This window comes from Zootoca vivipara, chromosome 3 (genome assembly GCF_963506605.1).
Source record: "Zootoca vivipara chromosome 3, rZooViv1.1, whole genome shotgun sequence".
Classification (NCBI taxonomy): domain Eukaryota; kingdom Metazoa; phylum Chordata; class Lepidosauria; order Squamata; family Lacertidae; genus Zootoca; species Zootoca vivipara.
The window spans coordinates 47,799,461-47,817,256 of record NC_083278.1 but is presented as its reverse complement, the minus strand read 5'-3'; the positions used below and the strand labels follow the sequence as shown (position 1 = coordinate 47,817,256).

At 42.7% G+C, this 17,796-nt stretch overlaps 1 protein-coding gene across 1 annotated transcript in view; it reads left to right on the top strand.

Moving 5' to 3' along the window:
* Nucleotides 1–7,766: 7,766 nt before the first annotated feature.
* Nucleotides 7,767–17,796, top strand: part of RTN4IP1 (reticulon 4 interacting protein 1) — a 46,377-nt gene continuing 36,347 nt past the window's right edge. Inside the window, exon 1 of the mRNA XM_060272615.1 lies at nt 7,767–8,253. The gene's annotated coding sequence lies outside the window, so the exon portion shown is untranslated. The remainder of the gene's footprint in view (nt 8,254–17,796) is intronic.

Sequence of the window (17,796 nt, the reverse complement as noted above, 5' to 3'; positions counted from 1 at the left end):
GTTTAAAACTGAACTCATTCATGGCAAATGAAAATGATGGATTATATGGAATTGGCAGAATTGACAGGAAGACTCCGGGACCAAACAAGTGACAAAGTTCTAAAAGATTGGAAGAAGTTTAAAATATATATAGGGAAAGCATTTGACAATTAGATTTTGAATATCCAGGAAAATAAAGAAGTTAAGGCAATAGGGAGACAATATAAGATTAGAAGTAACAAATTTTGGTAGATGTTATAAAGATGAAATTAAGAAGTGTTAAAGGGATTACATGATGGGTAAGAAAGATGATTTAGAAACTGCTATAGAAGTTTATAAAAATGGAAAATCAGATAGTGGGGAACTGGGGAAGCCAGAGGACAATGAATATTAAAATGGATTGGAGATGATATGTTTTTGTTTTATAAAACGATTAATAAAAAATATATTTAAAATAAATAAATAAAAATAAAACTGAACTCATTCAAAGCATCCCTCCTTCTGCATCATATAATTTTTCATGTTTTCCTTCATTGAATTAGTTTTTAAATTGGGTACCAGTGGCATATCTTTCCAGATTTAAAACTGAACTAAAAGCTGTTTTGTTACAAGCCCATTCTGGGATATTTTAATTATTGACCTGTTATGTGAATAATTGATAGTGCACAAAGGTATCAGTGTAACAACTTTGGAAAGAGTTACATCTGTTTGCTCAGGACATGATGGGGTCAGGGTTTCTCTTGAGAATACATTGTTATGGTTGCCCCTGTAAAAAGCAAAAATCTGCTCTTATTCCCCTATTGGGTTCTCCATCGGTCGGAGAATATAGCAGAGGCCAACCAGAGAATTTTGAGAAGCAAAGCCTTTATTTTTGCTGTTGCAACAGGGTCCTTCCCCTCATGCAGGAGAGCAAGGAAGGAACCCAGAACAAAAGAGAACCTCCACTTTTATCAGATTTTCCATCACCAAGAAACACCCCCAATACATCATTCCTACATCACAGCTATGTAATCAATACCTCACAAAAAAGGAGGGTTCAAGGTAGAAATCTGAGCACTTTTGACACCTCCTAGTCCTCCTCTCAGGGACCCAGGTGGCGCTGTGGGTTAAACCACTGAGCCTAGGGCTTGCTGATCAGAAGGTTGGCGGTTCGAATCCCTGTGATGGGGTGAGCTCCCGTTGCTCGGTCCCAGCTCCTGCCAACCTAGCAGTTCGAAAGCACGTCAAAAATGCAAGTACTGTAGATAAATAGGGACCGCTACAGCGGGAAGGTAAACGGCATTTCCATGTGCTGCTCTGGTTTGCCAGAAGCGGCTTTGTCATGCTGGCCACATGACCTGGAAGCTGTACGCCGGCTCCCTTGGCCAATAATGCGAGATGAGCGTGCAACCCCAGAGTCAGTCACGACTGGACCTAATGGTCAGGGGTCCCTTTACCTTTACCTTAGTCCTCCTCTCACCCCTCCCAGATGTGAATTCCTAAACACAAAGAAAAATTAACATTTTCATAAGAGTTGATCACTGTCTTTTGTTTGGAGGAGTCTTCCATTGTGAATGAGATGGCTTGCAGTCTGGCACCATTGATGGGGAAATGTCCAGCTGGCAGAGCCTCCTGCTGACAGGATTATGGCTCCCAAGTTGCTAGTCATGTGGAAATGTGTGTGTGTGATTCAGTGGGGTAGTGGAAACTCCTGCAACAAGATGGATATCACTTTAATTCTGGTCAGTTTGGGAGAGTCAAAATGGTTTTCAGGCCTGTTTTCCTGTACTGTTTGCGTGGTACATTTATGAACATTTATTATATATGTGTGACCTCAAAATTCTTATAACCCCCCCCCTTCTTGAATACTGTTGGGGTTTGGGACTTTGAGACCAGCATATTAGACAATCCCTGTCTTGAAAGAAAGAAACACACACTTCTTTCTTTGCCACCAACATCAAACCAAATGTCAAGCACCATCAACATCAACCTGAAGGAGAGGCTGCTCTGAATATTACAACTTCCTGCATGAAGATACAAAAACAAACAAACCAAGCATGGATAGCTTGTAATGTTTGGAGAATGAAATGGCTGTTTTCAAGCTTCTGGTTAATGTAATGGGTTGCTGTTATGCATATCAGCTTCTGATCAGTGAATTTGTAGCAGGCAAATCTTGCTTGCATTGCACTGAAGATCGAGAATACAGGCGTACTATTACAAGAAGATTAATCTTTGGAAACATGCAAGCAGTTTTATTTATGTACTGAAAATGGTGGGGAGCAATGTATATTCTTGCCAATGTAACCTCAATAGAACCTCCTCTAATTGCATTGGAATATATCTGATCAGGAAAGAGTGAGGGCCAGAGATGATGGAGTCACATCGCCTGCTTTCTTTTAACTTTTGCAAATAACATGCAGAGGTGGAGGTAGTGATGCAACAAGGCAATTTTAGACCCTGGGTGCAATGCCTGACATGGCTCCCCCTTTAGATAGCTATATGTATTACTTCCTAGCTGATGTTGTCTTGTTTTATGAAGGATGTAATTACCATTTCTTTTGGTGCCATTTCATGCTCCTACATTCCTGATATGTTAGGAGCAAATGAACAAGCAGTTTGCTAACCCTGTTTTTTTATTAAAATGAAATTCTGCAGTTTGTCATTTTAAACTCTCTTAACTCTTCTTCTTCTTCTTCTTCTTCTTCTTCTTCTTCTTCTTCTTCTTCTTCTTCTTCTTCTTCTTCTGCAATCACTCATAGCCAAGTAAGATTGTCTTCCATAAACAAGGTTTTAACAATGGATCCGTAAGTGATTGTGGAGGCCCATTCTGGACCCACACGTCCTTCCACAGTGGGGGCATTGGTTTCCAGGCGGGAGTTGATCATGGTGTAGATTTGCCAAGCGTGCCTTCCTCTTAGCACGTTTCTCCCTTGCATCATGAGATCAAGTTTCTTCAAAGCCCATGACACCTTTTGTAAAGGCTGTTCTCCAACTGGAGTACTCGCAGGCCAGTGCTTCTGAGTTGTCAGTGTTTATACTACATTTTTAAAGATTTGCCTTGAGACAGTCTTTAAACCTCTTTTGTTGGCCACCAGCATTACACTTTCCATTTTAAAGTTCGGAATAGAGCAATTGCTTTGGAAGACGATCATCAGGCATCCACACAACATGACCAGTCCAACAAAGTTGATGTTAAAGAATCATTGCTTCAACACTGGTGATCTTTGCTTCTTCCAGTACACTGATATTAGTTCGCCTGTCTTCCCAAGTGATGTGTAATTTTTTTTAACTCATAGTGAGTACAGGAATAAAATGGAGTTTGCTTCTGCTACCCTAATGCCAAGTACATTTACTTTGGAATATGCAGCATGTTTGTTGTTGGAAGTAAAAATAATAAAATGAGCACCTGTAAACATGTGCATACCTGGCTGGTTCCTCCGTGGCTAGAGTTTTAAAAAATGAGTGGGAAAAGATGCTGTAGTGATGAGTGTCAGCCTCAGTGGGCCCTTGCATGACCAGGTCAGTCAGTGCACAGAATGTGGGGGCCTGCTTTCTGCTTTCCCAATAATCTGCCACTCTCTGGGTACTCATCTGAAGAGGAGCCATATTTTGGGACTCTGGAGTTGGCCCAAAGGTCAAGGTCTAGCCCTAGCTAGGTGGAAGAGTAATCCAGGTCAGAAACATGGTTGGGTGAGGGACAAATTTGCACACCTATTTTTCCTCATGGGGAAATTTTTCATTGAGAAAATGGCACAGAGAAAAAAGAGATAAACTCTTGGGGCACAGTCCTGATCTGAACTCCTCCTCCAGCGGCTGTTACTAGCAACACTTTTAAAGGAGTGGAGGTGCATTCTAACATCTCCACTATCACATTTGTTTGGGCCTTGAACAATACATGATCTAACTAAATAAAAAAATTCCTTCCAGTAGCACCTTAGAAACCAACTAAGTTTGTCATTGGTATGCGCTTTCGTGTGCATGCACACTTAGATGCACACATCTAACTAGTTCAGGATGGAGAGTAAGCAGCACACATTTCAGCTGGAACAAACTGGGGGAAGGGAAAGAGAGGTGCAAGTTAACAGTTCATTATGCTAATGCTAAGGGACCCAGGTGGCGCTGTGGTTAAACCACTGAGCCTAGGGCTTGCTGATCAGAAGGTCTGCGGTTCGAATCCCTGTGACGGGGTGAGCTCCCGTTGCTTGGTCCCAGCTCCTGCCAACCTAGCAGTTCGAAAGCACGTCAAAATGCAAGTAGATAAATAGGAACCGCTACAGCGGGAAGGGAAACGGCGTTTCCATGTGCTGCTCTGGTTTGCCAGAAGCGGCTTTGTCATGCTGGCCACATGACCTGGAAGCTATACGCCGGCTCCCTCGGCCAATAATGCGAGATGAGCGCGCAACCCCAGAGTCGGTCACGACTGGACCTAATGGTCAGGGGTCCCTTTACCTTTACCTTTATGCTAATGCTAGTTGTTAAGTGACCTTGATGAATCGTCACACAATGGAAAATAATCATTTAGGTTAATGCAGCAAAGGCCAGATTCAAGCCCAGTTCCTTGCCATGCATTTATTCTAGTCGGAGCTGCTTATGTTATAGCTTTTCTGTTTTGTATTTACAAGCATGTCTCTGTTGCCTGATATTGATCAGGTAATTGAACAAAGTTCATATCTTTTGCTTGGTGAGCAAGGAAAGTGTCAGGAATCTAAAAGCTGCTTGAAAGTTTGTACAATGTACCAAAACTTTGCAGAGTGATGGTGGCAGATTTTGCATTGAAGCACCTGGGGAGAGAGAGAGAGAGAGAGAGAGAGAGAGAGAGAGAGAGAGAGAGAGAGAGGTGGATCTCGCAGAAACTTTGGAATTGCTTCTGGTCAGACAGCAATGCTTCTTTAGTGCATTTATTTACATCTGTTGAATGCAAAAACGGTTCTCCTATGTTTGGTGTATTGTTAATGCATACGATATACACATACACTGGGTTATTCTGGGCCATTGGGACTTTTGCTTGGTATATATGTTTGCTTTTTCTGTTCGCATAATCTCTTATGGGAATGACACATGTAGGAACATAGGAAGCTGTCTTACCCTGAGTCAGACTATTGGTCCATCTATATCACTATTGTCTGCACTGACTGGCAGCAGCTCTCCAGGATTCCAAACTGGGTACATTGTACTCAACCAGAATTTAATAGTAATACGAGAAAAAGTTGTGTGTGTATTGCTAGATCTACATAAAAGCTTCACAATCTAAGTGCTTGGTTTCAGTGAGTGTTCTGTTCTTTTCATATATTCTTAAGGATGGTAAGCTAAAACAGCAAAATACTATTATTTTTTGTGACAAGTAGTATTGCGCTGTGCCTGTATCCATTCCCATATGTGATCAGTGCAAATGCTATATGTCAGAGATGGGTGACCTCTAGATGTTGCTAGACTGCAACTCCTACCCTCTGACCATTGATCATGCGGGCTGGGGCTGATGGAGCCAACCAGCATCCTGGTGGGCCCCAAGTCCCCCATCTCTGAGGTAGGTTGTGGCTGCTTCCAGGTGACCTGTTTGTTGAGCATTCACTCACTCTGATTTAACTGCGGATGAGGTTAGAGAACATTATGTCAAGCCAGGGGGTGTTCCACACTTTCCTGTCACTTTCATAATGGCAAAAGGCCTTAATCCATGCATGGCCAAGCTCGGCCCTCCCAATGTTTTGGGACTACAATTCCCACCACCCCTGACCACTGCTCCTGTTAGCTAGGGATGATGGGAGTTGTAGTCCCAAAACACCTGGAGGCTCGAGTTTGGCCATGCCTAAAATCTTGTCACATTCTTGCTTCCATGCAGACTATAACCTTCTTAAGGTAGGTACCTGAGAAGGTAATAACATTAATTTCAAATAATTTTGCAGAAGTGCATTATTTTTAAGCTGAATCTGTTTAGACTTTTACACCGTATAAATGCTTCTCCCCTGTTCCCAGATCAACTGCATTCCTTGGGCCGCTGCCAAGTACTAATAGGCAAAACAGTTAACATACTTGGACTGAAAGCTGCGATGCTCCTGGAGCTTCAGTAATATTCCAAATTCATTCCCCACCATCAGAAAAAAAACGAGACTCATTTGAATGCTCCATTACTTCCAGGGAAAAAAAGTGAAAGTCAACTCAAAGTTCAGTCGCAGGTGCCTTTTGCAATCAAAACACAGAAGCAGCTGAACGTTTGTTTCCCTAATATTTTTAATGGCTGCTTTATAGTTATATGTTGCTTGACATTCAGATTGTGTACACATTACCATTCCAATGTGCTCCCGCTGCTGGTGTCTGAAACTGAATACATGTGGCGTTACCAACAGTCCATAAGTATCCTGTAGCTACTTGAGAAATAGTCCTGTTGGATGTTCTTTCCCTTGAACCAGCTTCCATTTGATTCAGATATGTAAGCCGTGGTTTTGTTGAGGTGTGCATGTTTGAGACAGCAATTGCGCATGCGCAGATGACAGCTTCAGCGCGGGGGGGCGGGGGCGGCGACAAACCAGGTAATGAGCATAGAGTGAAGGCACCTCTGCCCCCACTCTGTTGTGAACAGCAACGTTTATAGCCTCAGTTAGTGATGCGATGCTTTAGTTACAACTGCACATTGCATTAAATGTGGCTTTACAACCAGAACAACATGGCATACCAGTTGTAGTCAGACTGGTTTTAGTCTTGTTAGGTGACTAACTGTGTTCAGCAAACTATAAGGGCCTTTTTCACTTGAGTCAAAAAGTATTCTGCCATGGAGGTTGAGGAGCTGGTTAGACAGCTTTCCCTTAATCTATTCTACATATGTATTGATAATTCAACCCAGGGAGTTATGAATAATCTGGAAAGTCACTTCTTCATAACGGGGACCCATCAACAATAGTAGCCTAAACAAGGCTGTTAATTTTCTGAGTTCCCTCCCAATTAATTCAGGGGGAGGGGGGCTGGCTGTTCAAAGTGGTATCATAGTGCTTAAAACGTATAGTGTGAATGTAGACTCAGTAATACAGTACTCAGAATAGTCCCATTGAGATCCTTACATTACAAGTCAATTTATTTCATTGGGTCTACTCTAGGCATGACTTTGTAGGATATCACCCACAAAATTTATACTGTCTTATTTCCATTGGGATATTTCCAAAGACTTGTGCCTATTACATCTTCTGTATATATTGTGAAAGATACGGTATGTTTGTTCTTCAAACACAATTGCATAAGCATCATGCACACACATGTGGTCCAATCCTATGCAGACATAGGTGTGTCTGTTGATTTCAATAGGTATTGGTGTTCTCAACTCTGTAGAATTAAGATATCAGTGTATATTATCCATTTGTAACAGGTAAAGCAGCCCCAAGACTTTTGGTGGAACATCCACTCATTTATTGGAGTTGACAGCCCTGCCTGAAGATCACAAATAATTTCAATCTGGTGATTGCTGAGAATACTTGGTTTCACCTGCCTGTGAGCTGGCTTTGCAAAGCTTGTTATGTTCCTCATTCCTGTCAGGTGTTTTTCCAGTTTCACTTGGGAGGTCTTGGCAGAGTTATTGCCTCTTGCTTTCCCCTGGTTCCTGCAACTCAAGTGTGACAGGGGAAGGGAAGCCACATTGGTTCACTCTTCCATGGGGGTGAGCTGTAGCAATAGCAACACCTGATAACAAATCTATTAACTGGACCTATAAAAAGAGGAGATTTTTGAATCTGAAACTTTGCCAGCATAACTTAGGTAACTGCTTTGTTAAGCCACTCTAAACTTAACATGTTTTGCTACATACAGGTACAAAATAAGTGCATTTTGATAATGTTAGAAAAAGTACTATATCTGCATTTGTATTCCATTCTTTATCCAAGCAGCTTAGTGTGAGATAACCTGTCTCATATAACCAACATACTTAAGTCTAATTAATGCATGAAGGGGTTAATACCATAGCTGTCCTGCCAAGCTTAGCTAAATCCACTTCCTCTCACCTTGGGGGGAACTAGGTTTGAGCTGGTTGTTCAACATGGCTCTCACCAGCCATCAAAGGCACTGGCCCAGGGGCTGAGGCACTGTGGGCTTCTGGATCTTTTTTTTGAAGGGGCTGGGCTCCCTCAATGTTCAGAGGGCCCCCTGCGCATGGCGTCAGGATGTGATGTCATGTGTGGGCTCCCTCAATCCTCCAGAGAAGCTGGTGTCCTTGTTAACAATTCTTGCTATACCAGAACTTTGGACACTGTAAGTCAGCTAAGTTTTATTGCCCATGCAACTTCTCTGAAACACAGGAATCTGACCTTCGAAGAGTTTGTAAGTAAACCATTTTCTAACTTACCAAATTGTTGTATTTTCCTATGCTGGGGAAGAGGGAAACTTTGGAAAGAAACTTTTTAAGGGAACATTTTGGAACTCACTTTAAATGACATATTTCAAATATCTAATAGCCTTTATTTCCATACTTTGTTGCATGTTTTGTGATTTGAAATCTCTGCTGGGGTTCTCTCACCAAAGAGTAATTCTCCCTATTCTCCCATCCAATAATTTTGGAAATTATAGTACACAGAGCTACAATCCCCAGCACCCTTAAGAAATTTTTCCAGGATTCTTGGGGGGAGGGATATGTTTTCCATGTACTTCAAATGTATGATGTGTACATGGTCCTAGTGTGCTTCATGGGTGAACACTATGCAACTTCAAAACGCATTGCTATAAATTTGAGTTTGGACAGGAGAGGGTTAATGGAGTCAGATGGGCTGCTGGAGAGACTTCCTTAATAGTTGACAGGTGCCCCTTTTGTTAGGGGAATTACAGGTAAAAGGTCCACACAGGCTAGAAAACACCTGGAGGCATCTCTGGATAGTGAGGGGCATTTAGGCACAAACAAAAAAGCTCCCCCCCCACTCACTGTAATATCTAGGTCTCCATGTGTGCCTCTAAACTGTCTAAAGGGAAGCCAAGGAAACAAGGTGAGAGTTGTGGGAGAGAGAGAATAACAGGAAGAGACAGAAGGGTTACTTTTAGCTGGAAAATGAAAAATGGCTTCAAAGGGGCCACCTAATCTGAAGATCTGATATTAATAAAGAGATCCTGCTCTTAGAGTACTTAAACCAGTGATGAGGAAACTGGCCTTCCAGATGTTGTGAAACTTCCCCTCCCATCAGCTCCAGCCAGCATGGCCCCTGGTCACCACGATGGAAGTTTTAGTCCCACGACATCCAGAAGGACATGGGTTTCCCCATCACTGCTTTATGCTGTTTGCCTTCACCTATTCTCAACACAGAATCATAGAATCTTAGAGTTGGAAGGGACCCAAGGGTGATCTAGTTCAACCCCCTGCAAAGCAGGAATTTCTGTATTTAGGATTACAAAACACAGTAAGTCTCCTGTGACTTTGAAAAGAAACCAAGCGTGGGTAAGCATGGGGCCCCTGGAAGTTCTTCTCACTCATAGAAACAGGGCGAGTGTAACAGTACCTTACAAAATAAACATGATGGTGTGGGTGGCTGTAAGGCCAAGCTGTGAATCAGGAAGGTCATGGTTCAGAAGGCATCCTTCTCGCTGCCTGCCATGAAGTCACTAGCAGTGCAAACAAACTTAGAAAAGAAGTGGAGTGGTTTTGGGAAGGTTGCTCACCATGATCTTGTCAATCAAGCATGTCTAATGCACATCTTGAATGGTTCCGTTCTGTCTGGAGCATGTTGCCCAGGCATTCCGGTATTTTCTCCTTTACAGTCAGTTCCCCGCCCCTTTCTGTAAGCTCCGGTACACACTCACAGCTGCACTGCTTTTCATGGTATTTTCAGGGCACCTGAGGGTTTTAAGAATCTGGCTGGATTCAGCAGCTTCTGATGCCGTTTTTGGCAGAGATGAGAAAGCTCGGTCTTCTCCAAGTGCTTTGTTGCACGTTTAGGCAAACCAGTACATCCACAAGCCTCCTCATGCTTCCCCAGTATGGGAATAAATACAGTATTTATTTGCAGGTGTATTGCAGCACTGTGGAAACTTCTCTGCTAAGTATTATCGTGATAGCTTGAGATCAGACTGCTGATCTTTTTGAAGCGTCTTTAAAATCCAAGCTGTTGGACTGAGCATAATTGCAAATTTGACTGTCAGTAGAGGAATATTGTGAATTAGTTCCCGGAACAGTTGCCAGTGTTGTACGAGATGCATTTCCTTATCCTGGGTGAAGCAAATATGTTCATTCGAAAGACAAAGACGGTTATGTGCAGAGAGGGGGGTGTAATTTGGTAGCATTCCAAGCAGACCTGAGTAATGTCAAAGGCATCTCATTAAACCGGATCTCAGAGGCAGGTTTGGCATCTCATTTCCATTCTTTTGGGTAAAATATTCTGCTCCAGGATCAAAGGATGTGCTTGTTTCTCTAAAGTATCTGTCTTTGGACAGTTGAGGTATAAGAGCTTCTGAAAAAGAGGCTTATTGAGCCCCTTAAGCATGAAAAACCTGTTCACACTCCCAGGAAAGGAGAGTCTCCCTTGAGCAACAGTCTGCTATAAACAGCTCTGGTGGCAGCCATTCAAAAAGGAAAAATGGGCTTCTACAACCCATCCCAGGTCAAAGCTGCTTGTGACGTTGACTTCTGGTGGCTCAGATTATATTTTGGAATAAGCAAAATGAAGCAATAGAGGCGAGTGTTTCAGGAAAATGAAATAAACATCAGAAACGCAAGTGCTTATCTGGACTGGTGTTTAATGGGTTTTTGGAACTGTTGTGGACAGTTGTTTTATCTTCCATATTTAAAAACTGCTTTTCCTCCAGGAAAGCATGCAAAGAGGTTGTGATCACAACAGGTTCATGGGAAAGGAATTGGTAGTGGATTGTGCCCAGGCTTTTGAAACTGCTTAGGTAACATTCACGATAAAAGGATACTCTGGTAATGTAATATAAGGTGTAATAGTATATAGCCTTTTAAGCAACAGAGTGAGCATACAAGGGTCAGTGTGGTGTAGTGGTTAGAGTGTCAGACTACCACCTGGGAGACCAGGGTTCTGTTCCCAACTCGATCATGAAGCTCACTCGGTGATCTTGGGCCTCTCAACCTGACCTACCTCAAAGTTGCTGCCTCTCAACCTGACCTACCTCAAAGGGTTGTTGTGAGGATAAAGTGGAGTGAAGAGAACTAAGTATGCTACCTTGAGCTCCTTGGAGAAAAGATGTAAATGTAAAAAGAATGTAAATGTAAAAAACAAACTAAGTAAATGAATAATAGCTGCATTATATGGTCAATTATCTAAGATAATTATCTAAGATAATTGAGAACAGAAAGCCTAAGGGCCTTAGTGCATACCGGGTATTTTGTGCAAATATTTGAAATTTAGCCTTGGTGCCATTAAAAAATCAGCTTGAAAAGAGATTAAAGGAGATAAGCTATAGGTATGGCCAGTCCTACTATTAGGCAGAGTGAAGTTGCTATGTCAGGTAGGAGATGGGTGGGGCATGAGGTGCTGGAGGACATAAGCTGTGGGTGCAACATGTTCTGCCCTGTGTCCCCTGCAGCCCTCGGGTCCAGTGGATGGATGCTGTTCTGTCACCAGTGTTGTAATAAGATCCCATGCCAATCTAATCTGCTTCTGTGCATGATACGAATGGGTGCAACCTTGTCCTTTGCTTCAGACAGCAAAATACTTGGACCAGGGATATTGGTGGGGCGTAATCCTTTCTTCAGCATTTCTCCATTCCATTCCTCCTGCAAGGCAGGGGGTGGGATTTAGAGCAAATAAGCAACAGGGAAGGGGAGAGGGGGTTAAGTATCCTTCCCAGCATTCCCTGCTCTAATCTCTTCTCCCCTGAAGTTGCTTTAATCTTGTAAACTAAAAAAAAAATGGCGTTGGGACTCAGCTGCATTTGTGTGTGTCATGGGGTTATCTCCCAAGGGCCAAAGGTGAAAGAAACACATGTGGTTTAAAAAAAATGGGAAAGGACTTGGGCATACTGCCCAACATCTCACTATTGAGTGAGAATCAACATCTCACTATTGGGGCTTTGCTATCTAACTCCATTATTCTAATAATGCAAGTAGCAATGGGGAAGATTGGGGGGGGGTGGTCAGTCCTCAGCATTGGGACTGGTAGGGCAGGAAGCAGGGAGGCCAACAGTAGGTGGAGGTGGAGGGGGGAAGCCAGGTAATTTGGTTTTGTCCCCATCTTCCCTGCTGAGTTCTACAAGGGCAACACTGAGGCTAAGAAGGAGAAAGCTGACAACCAGAGACTGGACAGGTTGTAAGTAAGCCAGTGGGGGCTGGCAGAGGTGAGGCAGAAGTTGGTGTGGCCATGCCCCATTCCGCCAAATGGACCAGTCTCTGCTGAATTCCACAGCAAATCATTAATTTGGGTTGGGAGAGCATTTAACACCTTAGGGTCTCATTCTCATCCTCACATTCTGCTGAATGTCAGTGGAGGCTGGTGGAACCTAGACCTTGTGGGGCACCTGGGAAGTCTTGCTGCTGGCACTCAGGCAGTTTCAGTCCTCTGCTCACTTCTCAGTTAAATGCATAGCACTGTGTTTGTAGCACCACTTATGGCGTACCTTGTTCAGTGGTGCTCTCTCAAGTCTGTAAAATAACAAAGGAAAACTGCCAACTACTATGAGATTGGTTTGTAATAAAGGTTCCTTCTAAACATAGCAGTTACTATTATTTATTTAGGTTGCATTCTATTTATTAATAGGGATTGTCCAGTCCGCTAGCTGTACATAGATTTAAGAAGTCTATAAGTACACAGGAGCTTATCTAGGAGTTGGTTAGGTTGGCCTTGGGGTGGAGCAAAAATGCCTCTCCACATTGATACACCTCCTTGCCAACGGTCCAAGGGACAGGGAGGGGTGTGTGTGCTAGTACAGCTCCTTGCCAAGGGCTCCCAGGTACGCTTCTGTAAGCACACAATGAAGTACATGTGGTACCCATGGGTAAACAGTCAAGGGCCAGTTTGAGCTGGACTATGTGCTGCTTTGGTTCTTGGAAATGTTGTTTTTAAGAGAACTGGAACTTAACTAAAATTGCCCAGCTGGTTAACTTTGAGGAAACAGTCTCTGAAGCCTTGATAGTAGATAAGATGCAGGAGATCAGTGAATTGATCTTGTGACATTCTCTTAAAAACAAACCAACCAGGTGTGTTTGCATGTGGTGTGTGTTCTGTAAATTGAGTTCAGGACTTTAACTTTTCCCCCCATTTACCATTTCACCAACCTAAATCATGTCCCTAAGTTCCTTAAAATACCAAAATCAATGTTTGGTGAAGAAGAAAAGTTAGAGAGAGACTGAATCTGGTCCCCTGCTCTTCTTACCAAGCAGCTGATAAGGAAGGGAGCCCAGCTTTGTTTCAAGGGTTAAGTCTGCCCAAACCGTGGATCAGAAATGGGAGTTGGGTGACACACAGAGTTCTCATTCACACATGCAGTTCCATATCCAGTTTAAGATAGATTTATAGGCAGACAGTTGTCCTAGCTACCTCTTTGTAGCTAGAAGAGACCAAAGCAACTTGCTTTGCTATGTAACTGCAGTTCAACAGAAGCTGACATTTTATGTGATTGAAAGTCAAGACAATTATTTCTACTCTCCAGCAAACAGAAAATTAAAAAATAGTTGCCCCTGACAAAGGGCCACAGTATTGCTTCATGAATGGCTTCCTACTGTGCATTGATGAAGTCCTTTCTTGTTCTGGTTTGATAATAATTACCAGTAAGTCCTACGGTACCTGGCTGGCCACTGTAGGAGAGAGAGTATGGGAAGAAATGGACATTTATTTTGATCCAGCAAGACAAAGTATGTCCTTTTATTTCTTTTCCTTAATTATATTTCCATTTTCATTAATAGAAAAACAGGATATACAACAGTAATACCAGGAAGAACAGGTAGGCAGGCAGGAAGAAGGGAGCAAGGAAGGCAAAGTGTATGGCCCATGCAGTTTCTTTCAGGTCAAGGTTGGAATATGTTCTCCTGCTCTACGCATCCTGTACTTTGTTTATGGCTAAATATTATTATAATCCATCAGATTTCACTAAGCACTAAGTGTTCCTACAAATGGCAATCCATTAATGGAATTTCTAAGGTCAAGCGAGCAAGGGTGGAGCTTTTAAAAAATGTGGTATTCAACTGTTTTGCTCAGAGTAGACCCATTAAAATTAATAGACCTACCTTGATAATGCCCTTAATTATGTCTGAGTAAAACTAAGTTGCATACCACCTAGTTTCATAAGAGGTGGCTGGGAGGTAGATCTCTGGGTGATTTGAAATGAATAATTGGGAAAGGGGGTCGACGAGGAGTGGATTTTTTTGTGGAAGGACTTGTGAACTGGAATCTGGAATCGGTCCCAAATCCTGGGCTGTACATGTGCTCAGAGGCACCATGTTTCTCAGTTCTTTATTATTATTAAATTTTTATTCACTTTTCACAGTTATCATTACATACATCTCATATCAATAACATTTATATTGCATCACCTCTTCCCTCAGCTTCCACTTCTGGTTTGTTTCCCCCTTATTACATACTGCTGTTTTTCAGTTCTGAGTATATGCTTGCCTACCTGATCCCAGTGGCGGACCTTGGGGTCTCAAATTTCACCAGCACCTCTCTTGCTCCTTTCTGAATCATACGGTAGTTGTATTGTCCCCTGTGGGGCCCTTAAGTCTTTCCACCCAGTGTGACCGAACCAGTTGGTAGCGCTCCCCTAAATCCACCTCTGCTGATCCATTCTGTGATTCTTTTTCACCTGGCTCTTGTTGATGGATCTCAGGAGTTGGGGTAACAGTAGATCCTGCAGGTCTGAAATCTGCCCACCCCCATTTTATATCCCTTTCTCCTCATGCCACTCCCTTCCCTCATGACTGAAAGTGCCTCTCTCAAGCTTCTTTAAGACACAGGTGGGGAAACTGTTGTCCTTAAGGTGTTGCTGGCTCTCATCTGCCACCTGGTCCAGCCAGCATTGCTAATGAATGATTTGAGCATCTAGGGAACCACCAGTCCCTTGGTCTTGGCCCTGGGGGAAATGTGTGGGTACCTGTTAAAGCAGGGCTGGTTGCTTGGTAAAAGAGTGGCAATTGTTTTGATCCCTATCCAAGGATTCCCAGAGATTTGTCTTCTCAATCAACATTTTCTAGTAGCCACTATCTTCTCAATGACATATTTAGCTGGGGGGGGGGGGAGGTTTGTCAAAGGCTGCTAACTCTGCTCAAGTATTCCTAAAGGGCTTCCATCCAGTCGAATGCACTAAGACAGGGGTCAGCAAACTTTTTAAGCAAGGGGTCAGTCCACTGTCCCTCAGACCTTGTGGGAGGCCAGACTATATTTTGGAAAAAAGAAAAAAATTCCTATGCCCCACAAATAACCCAGAGATGCATTTTAAATAAAAGCACATGTTCTACTCATGTAAATCCACGGGCCAGATTTAGAAGGCGATTGGGCCAGATCTGGCCCCCGGGCCTTAGTTTGCCTACCCATGCACTACTAGGAGATAAGAGAGAACTGTAGATCTGGGGTCGGATCATTCTTACCAACTTCTCTGTTCATGACCTATTTATCCATCTCTTCTAAGCCCTCTAAATAAATGCTAAACGGCAGCAGCACATGGAAATAAAACACATTGGTATGTTTGGGGTTTGGCAACTGATGCTGCTGTAAGTGGAACAACTGTGCTACTTTGGTGGTTGTGGAGTGCAGGCTAATGAGTATTAATTCAGAGACCAGCAATGTGCAACTTTATATTGCGTATAAAGTTGGCTACTAGCTTTGCCTTGCGTCGGCAGCAGTATGCTTCTGAATACCAGTTGCTGGAAACCACAGAAGGGGAGACGGCTCTTGTGCTCGGGTCCTGCTTGCAGGTTTTCCCCGGCATCCAGGTGGCCAAAGTGAGAACAGGATGCTGTGTTACGGTAGGTGGGTCATTGTCTGTGGTCAGGGCTGTGGACAGGGACTTGGGCTCTTTATTCATGCACACCTATAAATTAAAGGGGGGTGGGAGAGGTAAGCACAATGATTACGTGGAAGAGGCCACGGGAATTGTTTTCCAAATACTATATGAAAATAAAAGGCTCTAAATTGTTCAGCTAACTGCCAAGCTGTCTTGGCAACTGAAAATTACGTATATTGCCAAGAACCTAGCAAAGAATAACTATGCAGAATAAAAACAAAACGGATCGTCCGGGTCATCATGAAAGTAAGCAAAAGAGCCCCACTGCATTATTGTAATGTTAATTTATCCAGAAATGGTTAACAATATTGGCCTGTGCCATGATGAGAAATAGTGTTTGAAGGGCAATCTCCCCCATGCTTTCGTAAAACGAAATTGAAATATGTATAGTATTTCATTAGCACGTTTACTCTGAAAAGTCCAAGGCTGCATGGAAATGTGACATTTGCTTAATAGGTTTGCTCAGTGAAACCCACAGGTGACGGTTTAATGAACTGTGGGAGAGTGGCAGGAGAAAGGGAATTCTGCACACCTCCGTGAGATAAGCTTGTAGATTGCTATGGTTACAGAGGTCTAAATCTCCATTCCCTGACAGCAGCATATCCGTTTACAGCAGCCAGAGCCATTTTTCTTCCTGTTTCTGAAAGGCATCTAAAGTATTCATGGCCTATTGGTGAATCTTGCCTTTGAAAAACAGGTTTGCTCATTTAGGGCAGGAAATAAAATGAAAAGGGGGGGAAGAGTGGGAGGAGGAAGGAAAACACTTCATTTTTATAGTGACAAAATAGAAAAGTACTAGATCAAATGCAGCTTTCCTGTTTTGATATTCTCACTTGGCTAAACGAAAATATTCATCCTTCTTTACAGAATGCAAACTGAACAATTGCTTACCTCAACATGTCTGCTTGAAAGGCTTGCCTTAAAATTAAAAAACCCATGCTCCCAGGGCCGTCTTAAGCAAAGCTGGCGCCCTGGTGCGAACCCAGCCTTGCCTTAGGGCCGGCCCTGCATGCTCCAGAGACTTTGGAATTTCATAGTACTATTTAGAATTTCCAAGGACCTCCATAGAATTGAAAAAAAAGTTACACTTGGATGCAGCTCCTTGAATTTTTTTTTAAATATCTTAGGATATTTTATTCCTAAAGTCCAGACTTTCTGACAGATGTTAATGTTGCATATTTTATTTGTTATATTTTGTGCGCTTTTATTGTTGTATTCTTTGCATTTGAATACATTTTTTTTGGATGGCATTTACATTCTTGCAAGCCACCCTGAATGTTGCATGGATGGAATAATTTCTGTGATCGTATGATTAACTACAGCTGACCCATGGTTAGTGAACCTTTGCAAAATTACAGGGTGGTATTCACGAAGTTCTACTCAGAGTAGACTCTTCAGTGAATTAAGCACTTGATGGTCCTTATCTGTAATCCTTCTGTGTCCTTAACCTTGTTAATTACTTTAGGCAGAGAGGTTAGTAAAGGCATAACACAATGTTGACATTTACCTAGAGTTAAGGAAGGGGCCCATACCACTTCCTCTCCCAAGTTAACCTCCCTTGTTGTAGAGCAATTCCTCCTATTTTCTCCATGATGGTATGGAATTATGGTTGAATGACTGCAACCCCACTTAACACAATCTGGGAGACTTTTTGAAGTTCCCAGGTTTCAAAAATTGTTCAGAGTGCCTTTGTGTGGGTGTTAAGGAGGTTTGTGTTAATATTGATCAGATTCAAAAGGGACAAATGGCTACATTAATGTAAAGGAGGTCGGTTGGAAGGTATAGTTCTGGGAGTAGCTTCCTTACCTGCCGAGTGTATTATGCTATGACCAGATTAGCCCATCTTCTCAAGAGCACCATCCTAGGGAATTTCATGGTGGATGAAGCATTCTGGGCTGATCCACTCATATTCAACCAAATCTCTTTTTGGAA